This window comes from Bufo bufo, chromosome 7 (assembly GCF_905171765.1).
Source record: "Bufo bufo chromosome 7, aBufBuf1.1, whole genome shotgun sequence".
Classification (NCBI taxonomy): Eukaryota; Metazoa; Chordata; class Amphibia; order Anura; family Bufonidae; genus Bufo; species Bufo bufo.
The window spans coordinates 232793290-232805613 of record NC_053395.1 but is presented as its reverse complement, the minus strand read 5'-3'; the positions used below and the strand labels follow the sequence as shown (position 1 = coordinate 232805613).

General features: G+C 42.0%; 1 protein-coding gene across 6 annotated transcripts in view; it reads right to left on the bottom strand.

Moving 5' to 3' along the window:
- The window catches only part of KALRN (kalirin RhoGEF kinase), a 270877-nt gene that overhangs the window by 158123 nt on the left and 100430 nt on the right, over positions 1-12324 (bottom strand). The gene's annotated exons all lie outside the window — the stretch shown is intronic.

Sequence of the window (12324 nt, the reverse complement as noted above, 5' to 3'; positions counted from 1 at the left end):
TTAATGGGGCGCAGCGATCGGACTCGTGTTTCACGGGGCCAATATGGAGTCACCTGAAGCTGCACCCGCAATGCAGTATAGCGCCCCACAGGTCTGCACTACTGAACTATGTCATCCAGCTTATATGATACATAAGAGACCCCACAGGTCTGCACTACTGAACTATGTCATCCAGCTTTATATAGATGATACATAAGAGACCCCACAGGTCTGCACTACTGAACTATGTCACCCAGCTTTATATAGATGATACATAAGAGACCCCACAGGTCTGCACTACTGAACTATGTCATCCAGCTTTATATAGATGATACATAAGAGACCCCACAGGTCTGCACTACTGAACTATGTCATCCAGCTTATATGATACATAAGAGACCCCACAGGTCTGCACTACTGAACTATGTCATCCAGCTTTATATAGATGATACATAAGAGACCCCACAGGTCTGCACTACTGAACTATGTCATCCAGCTTATATGATACATAAGAGACCCCACAGGTCTGCACTACTGAACTATGTCATCCAGCTTTATATAGATGATACATAAGAGACCCCACAGGTCTGCACTACTGAACTATGTCACCCAGCTTTATATAGATGATACATAAGAGACCCCACAGGTCTGCACTACTGAACTATGTCATCCAGCTTTATATAGATGATACATAAGAGACCCCACAGGTCTGCACTACTGAACTATGTCATCCAGCTTATATGATACATAAGAGACCCCACAGGTCTGCACTACTGAACTATGTCATCCAGCTTTATATAGATGATACATAAGAGACCCCACAGGTCTGCACTACTGAACTATGTCATCCAGCTTATATGATACATAAGAGACCCCACAGGTCTGCACTACTGAACTATGTCACCCAGCTTATATGATACATAAGAGACCCCACAGGTCTGCACTACTGAACTATGTCACCAGCTTATATGATACATAAGAGACCCCACAGGTCTGCACTACTGAACTATGTCACCAGCTTTATACAGATGATACATAAGAGACCCCTCAGGTCTGCACTACTGAACTATGTCATCCAGCTTTATATATATGATACATAAGAGACCCCGCAGGTCTGCACTACTGAACTATGTCACCCAGCTTTATATAGATCATACATAAGAGACCCCACAGATCTGAACTACTGAACTATGTCACCAGCTTTATAGAGATGATACATATGAGACCCCACAGGTCTGCACTACTGAACTATGTCACCCAGCTTATATGATACATAAGAGACCCCACAGGTCTGCACCACTGAACTATGTCACCAGCTTATATGATACATAAGAGACTCCACAGGTCTGCACTACTGAACTATGTCATCCAGCTTATATGATACATAAGAGACCCCACAGGTCTGCACTACTGAACTATGTCATCCAGCTTTATATAGATGATACATAAGAGACCCCACAGGTCTGCACTACTGAACTATGTCATCCAGCTTTATATAGATGATACATAAGAGACCCCACAGGTCTGCACTACTGAACTATGTCATCCAACTTATATGATACATAAGAGACCCCACAGGTCTGCACTACTGAACTATGTCATCCAGCTTATATGATACATAAGAGACCCCACAGGTCTGCACTACTGAACTATGTCATCCAGCTTTATATAGATGATACATAAGAGACCCCACAGGTCTGCACTACTGAACTATGTCATCCAGCTTATATGATACATAAGAGACCCCACAGGTCTGCACTACTGAACTATGTCATCCAGCTTTATATAGATGATACATAAGAGACCCCACAGGTCTGCACTACTGAACTATGTCATCCAGCTTATATGATACATAAGAGACCCCACAGGTCTGCACTACTGAACTATGTCATCCAGCTTTATATAGATGATACATAAGAGACCCCACAGGTCTGCACTACTGAACTATGTCACCCAGCTTTATATAGATGATACATAAGAGACCCCACAGGTCTGCACTACTGAACTATGTCATCCAGCTTTATATAGATGATACATAAGAGACCCCACAGGTCTGCACTACTGAACTATGTCATCCAGCTTATATGATACATAAGAGACCCCACAGGTCTGCACTACTGAACTATGTCATCCAGCTTTATATAGATGATACATAAGAGACCCCACAGGTCTGCACTACTGAACTATGTCATCCAGCTTATATGATACATAAGAGACCCCACAGGTCTGCACTACTGAACTATGTCACCCAGCTTATATGATACATAAGAGACCCCACAGGTCTGCACTACTGAACTATGTCACCAGCTTATATGATACATAAGAGACCCCACAGGTCTGCACTACTGAACTATGTCACCAGCTTTATACAGATGATACATAAGAGACCCCTCAGGTCTGCACTACTGAACTATGTCATCCAGCTTTATATATATGATACATAAGAGACCCCGCAGGTCTGCACTACTGAACTATGTCACCCAGCTTTATATAGATCATACATAAGAGACCCCACAGATCTGAACTACTGAACTATGTCACCAGCTTTATAGAGATGATACATATGAGACCCCACAGGTCTGCACTACTGAACTATGTCACCCAGCTTATATGATACATAAGAGACCCCACAGGTCTGCACCACTGAACTATGTCACCAGCTTATATGATACATAAGAGACTCCACAGGTCTGCACTACTGAACTATGTCATCCAGCTTATATGATACATAAGAGACCCCACAGGTCTGCACTACTGAACTATGTCATCCAGCTTTATATAGATGATACATAAGAGACCCCACAGGTCTGCACTACTGAACTATGTCATCCAGCTTTATATAGATGATACATAAGAGACCCCACAGGTCTGCACTACTGAACTATGTCATCCAACTTATATGATACATAAGAGACCCCACAGGTCTGCACTACTGAACTATGTCATCCAGCTTATATGATACATAAGAGACCCCACAGGTCTGCACTACTGAACTATGTCATCCAGCTTATATGATACATAAGAGACCCACAGGTCTGCACTACTGAACTATGTCACCCAGCTTATATGATACATAAGAGACCCCACAGGTCTGCACTACTGAACTATGTCATCCAGCTTATATGATACATAAGAGACCCCACAGGTCTGCACTACTGAACTATGTCATCCAGCTTTATATAGATGATACATAAGAGACCCCACAGGTCTGCACTACTGAACTATGTCACCCAGCTTTATATAGATGATACATAAGAGACCCCACAGGTCTGCACTACTGAACTATGTCATCCAGCTTATATGATACATAAGAGACCCCACAGGTCTGCACTACTGAACTATGTCATCCAGCTTATATGATACATAAGAGACCCCACAGGTCTGCACTACTGAACTATGTCACCAGCTTATATGATACATATGAGACCCCACAGGTCTGCACTACTGAACTATGTCATCCAGCTTATATGATACATAAGAGACCCCACAGGTCTGAACTACTGAACTATGTCATCCAGCTTTATATAGATGATACATAAGAGACCCCACAGGTCTGCACTACTGAACTATGTCATCCAGCTTTATATAGATGATACATAAGAGACCCCACAGGTCTGCACTACTGAACTATGTCATCCAGCTTATATGATACATAAGAGACCCCACAGGTCTGCACTACTGAACTATGTCATCCAGCTTATATGATACATAAGAGACCCCACAGGTCTGCACTACTGAACTATGTCATCCAGCTTATATGATACATAAGAGACCCCACAGGTCTGCACTACTGAACTATGTCATCCAGCTTATATGATACATAAGAGACCCCACAGATCTGCACTACTGAACTATGTCATCCAGCTTTATATAGATGATACATAAGAGACCCCACAGGTCTGCACTACTGAACTATGTCATCCAGCTTTATATAGATGATACATATGAGACCCCACAGGTCTGCACTACTGAACTATGTCATCCAGCTTTATATAGATGATACATAAGAGACCCCACAGGTCTGCACTACTGAACTATGTCATCCAGCTTATATGATACATAAGAGACCCCACAGGTCTGCACTACTGAACTATGTCATCCAGCTTTATATAGATGATACATAAGAGACCCCACAGGTCTGCACTACTGAACTATGTCATCCAGATTTATATAGATGATACATACGAGACCCCACAGGTCTGCACTACTGAACTATGTCATCCAGCTTTATATAGATGATACATATGAGACCCCACAGGTCTGCACTACTGAACTATGTCATCCAGCTTTATATAGATGATACACAGGAGACCCCACAGGTCTGCACTACTGAACTATGTCACCCAGCTTTATATAGATGATACATAAGAGACCCCACAGGTCTGCACTACTGAACTATGTCATCCAGCTTTATATAGATGATACACAGGAGACCCCACAGGTCTGCACTACTGAACTATGTCACCAGCTTTATAGAGATGATACATAAGAGACCCCACAGGTCTGCACTACTGAACTATGTCACCCAGCTTTATATATATATATATGATACATAAGAGACCCCACAGGTCTGCACTACTGAACTATGTCACCAGCTTTATATAGATGATACATAAGAGACCCCACAGGTCTGCACTACTGAACTATGTCACCCAGCTTTATATAGATGATACATAAGAGACCCCACAGGTCTGCACTACTGAACTATGTCATCCAGCTTTATATAGATGATACATAAGAGCCCCCACAGGTCTGCACTACTGAACTATGTCATCCAGCTCATATGATATATAAGAGACCCCACAGGTCTGCACTACTGAACTATGTCATCCAGCTTTATATAGATGATACATAAGAGACCCCACAGGTCTGCACTACTGAACTATGTCACCCAGCTTTATATAGATGATACATAAGAGACCCCACAGGTCTGCACTACTGAACTATGTCATCCAGCTTTATATAGATTATAGATGATACATAAGAGACCCCACAGGTCTGCACTACTGAACTATGTCACCAGCTTTATATAGATGATACATAAGAGACCCCACAGGTCTGCACTACTGAACTATGTCATCCAGCTTTATATAGATGATACATAAGAGACCCCACAGGTCTGCACTACTGAACTATGTCACCCAGCTTTATATAGATGATACATAAGAGACCCCACAGGTCTGCACTACTGAACTATGTCACCCAGCTTTATATAGATGATACATAAGAGACCCCACAGGTCTGCACTACTGAACTATGTCACCCAGCTTTATATAGATGATACATAAGAGACCCCACAGGTCTGCACTACTGAACTATGTCACCCAGCTTTATATAGATGATACATAAGAGACCCCACAGGTCTGCACTACTGAACTATGTCATCCAGCTTTATATAGATGATACACAGGAGACCCCACAGGTCTGCACTACTGAACTATGTCATCCAGCTTTATATATATCCCCACAGGTCTGCACTACTGAACTATGTCACCCAGCTTTATATAGATGATACATAGGAGACCCCACAGGTCTGCACTACTGAACTATGTCACCAGCTTTATATAGATGATACATAAGAGACCCCACAGGTCTGCACTACTGAACTATGTCATCCAGCTTATATGATACATAAGAGACCCCACAGGTCTGCACTACTGAACTATGTCATCCAGCTTTATATAGATGATACATATGAGACCCCACAGGTCTGCACTACTGAACTATGTCATCCAGCTTTATATAGATGATACATAAGAGACCCCACAGGTCTGCACTACTGAACTATGTCACCCAGCTTTATATAGATGATACATAAGAGACCCCACAGGTCTGCACTACTGAACTATGTCATCCAGCTTTATATAGATGATACACAAGAGACCCCACAGGTCTGCACTACTGAACTATGTCATCCAGCTTTATATAGATGATACACAGGAGACCCCACAGGTCTGCACTACTGAACTATGTCACCAGCTTTATATAGATGATACATAAGAGACCCACAGGTCTGCACTACTGAACTATGTCATCCAGCTTTATATAGATGATACATAAGAGACCCCACAGGTCTGCACTACTGAACTATGTCACCCAGCTTTATATAGATGATACATAAGAGACCCCACAGGTCTGCACTACTGAACTATGTCATCCAGCTTTATATAGATGATACATAAGAGACCCCACAGGTCTGCACTACTGAACTATGTCACCAGCTTTATATAGATGATACATAAGAGACCCCACAGGTCTGCACTACTGAACTATGTCACCCAGCTTTATATAGATGATACATAAGAGACCCCACAGGTCTGCACTACTGAACTATGTCACCCAGCTTTATATAGATGATACATATGAGACCCCACAGGTCTGCACTACTGAACTATGTCACCCAGCTTTATATAGATGATACACAGGAGACCCCACAGGTCTGCACTACTGAACTATGTCATCCAGCTTTATATAGATGATACACAGGAGACCCCACAGGTCTGCACTACTGAACTATGCCACCAGCTTATATGATACATAAGAGACCCCACAGGTCTGCACTACTGAACTATGTCATCCAGCTTTATATAGATGATACACAGGAGACCCCACAGGTCTGCACTACTGAACTATGTCATCCATCTTATATGATACATAAGAGACCCCACAGGTCTGCACTACTGAACTATGTCATCCAGCTTTATATAGATGATACATAAGAGACCCCACAGGTCTGCACTACTGAACTATGTCACCAGCTTTATATAGATGATACATAAGAGACCCCACAGGTCTGCACTACTGAACTATGTCACCCAGCTTTATATAGATGATACACAGGAGACCCCACAGGTCTGCACTACTGAACTATGTCACCAGCTTTATATAGATGATACATAAGAGACCCCACAGGTCTGCACTACTGAACTATGTCATCCAGCTTTATATAGATGATACACAGGAGACCCCACAGGTCTGCACTACTGAACTATGCCACCAGCTTATATGATACATAAGAGACCCCACAGGTCTGCACTACTGAACTATGTCATCCAGCTTTATATAGATGATACACAGGAGACCCCACAGGTCTGCACTACTGAACTATGTCATCCATCTTATATGATACATAAGAGACCCCACAGGTCTGCACTACTGAACTATGTCATCCAGCTTTATATAGATGATACATAAGAGACCCCACAGGTCTGCACTACTGAACTATGTCACCAGCTTTATATAGATGATACATAAGAGACCCCACAGGTCTGCACTACTGAACTATGTCATCCAGCTTTATAGAGATGATACATATGAGACCCCACAGGTCTGCACTACTGAACTATGTCACCCAGCTTTATATAGATGATACATAAGAGACCCCACAGGTCTGCACTACTGAACTATGTCACCAGCTTTATATAGATGATACATAAGAGACCCCACAGGTCTGCACTACTGAACTATGCCACCAGCTTATATGATACATAAGAGACCCCACAGGTCTGCACTACTGAACTATGTCATCCAGCTTTATATAGATGATACATAAGAGACCCCACAGGTCTGCACTACTGAACTATGTCACCCAGCTTTATATATATATGATATATAAGAGACCCCACAGGTCTGCACTACTGAACTATGTCACCCAGCTTTATATAGATGATACATAAGAGACCCCACAGGTCTGCACTACTGAACTATGTCACCCAGCTTTATATAGATGATACATATGAGACCCCACAGGTCTGCACTACTGAACTATGTCATCCAGCTTTATATAGATGATACATATAAGACCCAACAGGTCTGCACTACTGAACTATGTCATCCAGCTTTATATATATATATATGATACATAAGAGACCCCACAGGTCTGCACTACTGAACTATGTCATCCAGCTTTATATAGATGATACATAAGAGACCCCACAGGTCTGCACTACTGAACTATGTCATCCAGCTTATATGATACATAAGAGACCCCACAGGTCTGCACTACTGAACTATGTCATCCAGCTTTATATAGATGATACATATGAGACCCCACAGGTCTGCACTACTGAACTATGTCATCCAGCTTTATATAGATGATACATAAGAGACCCCACAGGTCTGCACTACTGAACTATGTCATCCAGCTTTATATAGATGATACACAAGAGACCCCACAGGTCTGCACTACTGAACTATGTCATCCAGCTTTATATAGATGATACATAAGAGACCCCACAGGTCTGCACTACTGAACTATGTCACCCAGCTTTATATAGATGATACATATGAGACCCCACAGGTCTGCACTACTGAACTATGTCATCCAGCTTTATATATATATGATACATAAGAGACCCCACAGGTCTGCACTACTGAACTATGTCACCCAGCTTTATATAGATGATACATAAGAGACCCCACAGGTCTGCACTACTGAACTATGTCATCCAGCTTTATATAGATGATACATAAGAGACCCCACAGGTCTGCACTACTGAACTATGTCACCCAGCTTTATATAGATGATACATAAGAGACCCCACAGGTCTGCACTACTGAACTATGTCACCAGCTTTATATAGATGATAAATAAGAGACCCCACAGGTCTGCACTACTGAACTATGTCATCCAGCTTTATATAGATGATACATAAGAGACCCCACAGGTCTGCACTACTGAACTATGTCATCCAGCTTTATATAGATGATACATAAGAGACCCCGCAGGTCTGCACTACTGAACTATGTCATCCAGCTTTATATAGATGATACATAAGAGACCCCACAGGTCTGCACTACTGAACTATGTCACCAGCTTTATATAGATGATACATAAGAGACCCCACAGGTCTGCACTACTGAACTATGTCACCCAGCTTTATATAGATGATACATAAGAGACCCCACAGGTCTGCACTACTGAACTATGTCACCCAGCTTTATATAGATGATACATAAGAGACCCCGCAGGTCTGCACTACTGAACTATGTCACCCAGCTTTATATAGATGATACATAAGAGACCCCACAGGTCTGCACTACTGAACTATGTCATCCAGCTTTATATAGATGATACATAAGAGACCCCACAGGTCTGCACTACTGAACTATGTCACCAGCTTTATATAGATGATACATAAGAGACCCCACAGGTCTGCACTACTGAACTATGTCACCAGCTTTATATAGATGATACATAAGAGACCCCACAGGTCTGCACTACTGAACTATGTCATCCAGCTTTATATAGATGATACATATAAGACCCCACAGGTCTGCACTACTGAACTATGTCACCCAGCTTTATATAGATGATACATAAGAGACCCCACAGGTCTGCACTACTGAACTATGTCATCCAGCTTTATATAGATTATAGATGATACATAAGAGACCCCACAGGTCTGCACTACTGAACTATGTCATCCAGCTTTATATAGATGATACATAAGAGACCCCACAGGTCTGCACTACTGAACTATGTCATCCAGCTTATATGATACATAAGAGACCCCACAGGTCTGCACTACTGAACTATGTCATCCAGCTTATATGATACATAAGAGACCCCACAGGTCTGCACTACTGAACTATGTCACCCAGCTTATATGATACATATGAGACCCCACAGGTCTGCACTACTGAACTATGTCATCCAGCTTATATGATACATAAGAGACCCCACAGGTCTGAACTACTGAACTATGTCATCCAGCTTTATATAGATGATACATAAGAGACCCCACAGGTCTGCACTACTGAACTATGTCATCCAGCTTTATATAGATGATACATAAGAGACCCCACAGGTCTGCACTACTGAACTATGTCACCCAGCTTTATATAGATTATAGATGATACATAAGAGACCCCACAGGTCTGCACTACTGAACTATGTCACCAGCTTTATATAGATGATACATAAGAGACCCCACAGGTCTGCACTACTGAACTATGTCACCCAGCTTTATATATATATGATATATAAGAGACCCCACAGGTCTGCACTACTGAACTATGTCACCCAGCTTTATATATATATGATACATAAGAGACCCCACAGGTCTGCACTACTGAACTATGTCACCAGCTTTATATAGATGATACATAAGAGACCCCACAGGTCTGCACTACTGAACTATGTCACCAGCTTTATATAGATGATACATAAGAGACCCCACAGGTCTGCACTACTGAACTATGTCATCCAGCTTTATATAGATGATACATAAGAGACCCCACAGGTCTGCACTACTGAACTAGGTCATCCAGCTTTATATAGATGATACATAAGAGACCCCACAGGTCTGCACTACTGAACTATGTCACCCAGCTTTATATATATGATATATAAGAGACCCCACAGGTCTGCACTACTGAACTATGTCACCCAGCTTTATATAGATGATACATAAGAGACCCCACAGGTCTGCACTACTGAACTATGTCACCCAGCTTTATATATATGATACATATGAGACCCCACAGGTCTGCACTACTGAACTATGTCATCCAGCTTTATATAGATGATACATATGAGACCCCACAGGTCTGCACTACTGAACTATGTCACCCAGCTTTATATAGATGATACATATGAGACCCCACAGGTCTGCACTACTGAACTATGTCATCCAGCTTATATGATACATAAGAGACCCCACAGGTCTGCACTACTGAACTATGTCACCAGCTTATATGATACATAAGAGACCCCACAGGTCTGCACTACTGAACTATGTCACCCAGCTTTATATAGATGATACATAAGAGACCCCACAGGTCTGCACTACTGAACTATGTCACCCAGCTTTATATAGATGATACATAAGAGACCCCACAGGTCTGCACTACTGAACTATGTCATCCAGCTTTATATATATATGATACATAAGAGACCCCACAGGTCTGCACTACTGAACTATGTCATCCAGCTTTATATAGATGATACATATGAGACCCCACAGGTCTGCACTACTGAACTATGTCATCCAGCTTATATGATACATAAGAGACCCCACAGGTCTGCACTACTGAACTATGTCACCCAGCTTTATATAGATGATACATATGAGACCCCACAGGTCTGCACTACTGAACTATGTCATCCAGCTTATATGATACATAAGAGACCCCACAGGTCTGCACTACTGAACTATGTCATCCAGCTTTATATATATATGATACATAAGAGACCCCACAGGTCTGCACTACTGAACTATGTCATCCAGCTTTATATAGATGATACACAGGAGACCCCACAGGTCTGCACTACTGAACTATGCCACCAGCTTATATGATACATAAGAGACTCCACAGGTCTGCACTACTGAACTATGTCATCCAGCTTTATATAGATGATACATAAGAGACCCCACAGGTCTGCACTACTGAACTATGTCACCAGCTTTATATAGATGATACATAAGAGACCCCACAGGTCTGCACTACTGAACTATGTCACCCAGCTTTATATAGATGATACATATAAGACCCCACAGGTCTGCACTACTGAACTATGTCACCCAGCTTTATATAGATGATACATATGAGACCCCACAGGTCTGCACTACTGAACTATGTCACCCAGCTTTATATAGATGATACATATGAGACCCCACAGGTCTGCACTACTGAACTATGTCATCCAGCTTATATGATACATAAGAGACCCCACAGGTCTGCACTACTGAACTATGTCATCCAGCTTTATATATATATGATACATAAGAGACCCCACAGGTCTGCACTACTGAACTATGTCACCCAGCTTTATATAGATGATACATAAGAGACCCCACAGGTCTGCACTACTGAACTATGTCATCCAGCTTTATATAGATGATACATAAGAGACCCCACAGGTCTGCACTACTGAACTATGTCACCCAGCTTTATATAGATGATACATAAGAGACCCCACAGGTCTGCACTACTGAACTATGTCACCAGCTTTATATAGATGATAAATAAGAGACCCCACAGGTCTGCACTACTGAACTATGCCACCAGCTTATATGATACATAAGAGACCCCACAGGTCTGCACTACTGAACTATGTCACCAGCTTTATATAGATGATACATAAGAGACCCCACAGGTCTGCACTACTGAACTATGTCACCAGCTTTATATAGATGATACATAAGAGACCCCACAGGTCTGCACTACTGAACTATGTCATCCAGCTTTATATAGATGATACATATAAGACCCCACAGGTCTGCACTACTGAACTATGTCACCCAGCTTTATATATATGATATATATGATACATAAGAGACCCCACAGGTCTGCACTACTGAACTATGTCACCCAGCTTTATATATATGATATATATGATAC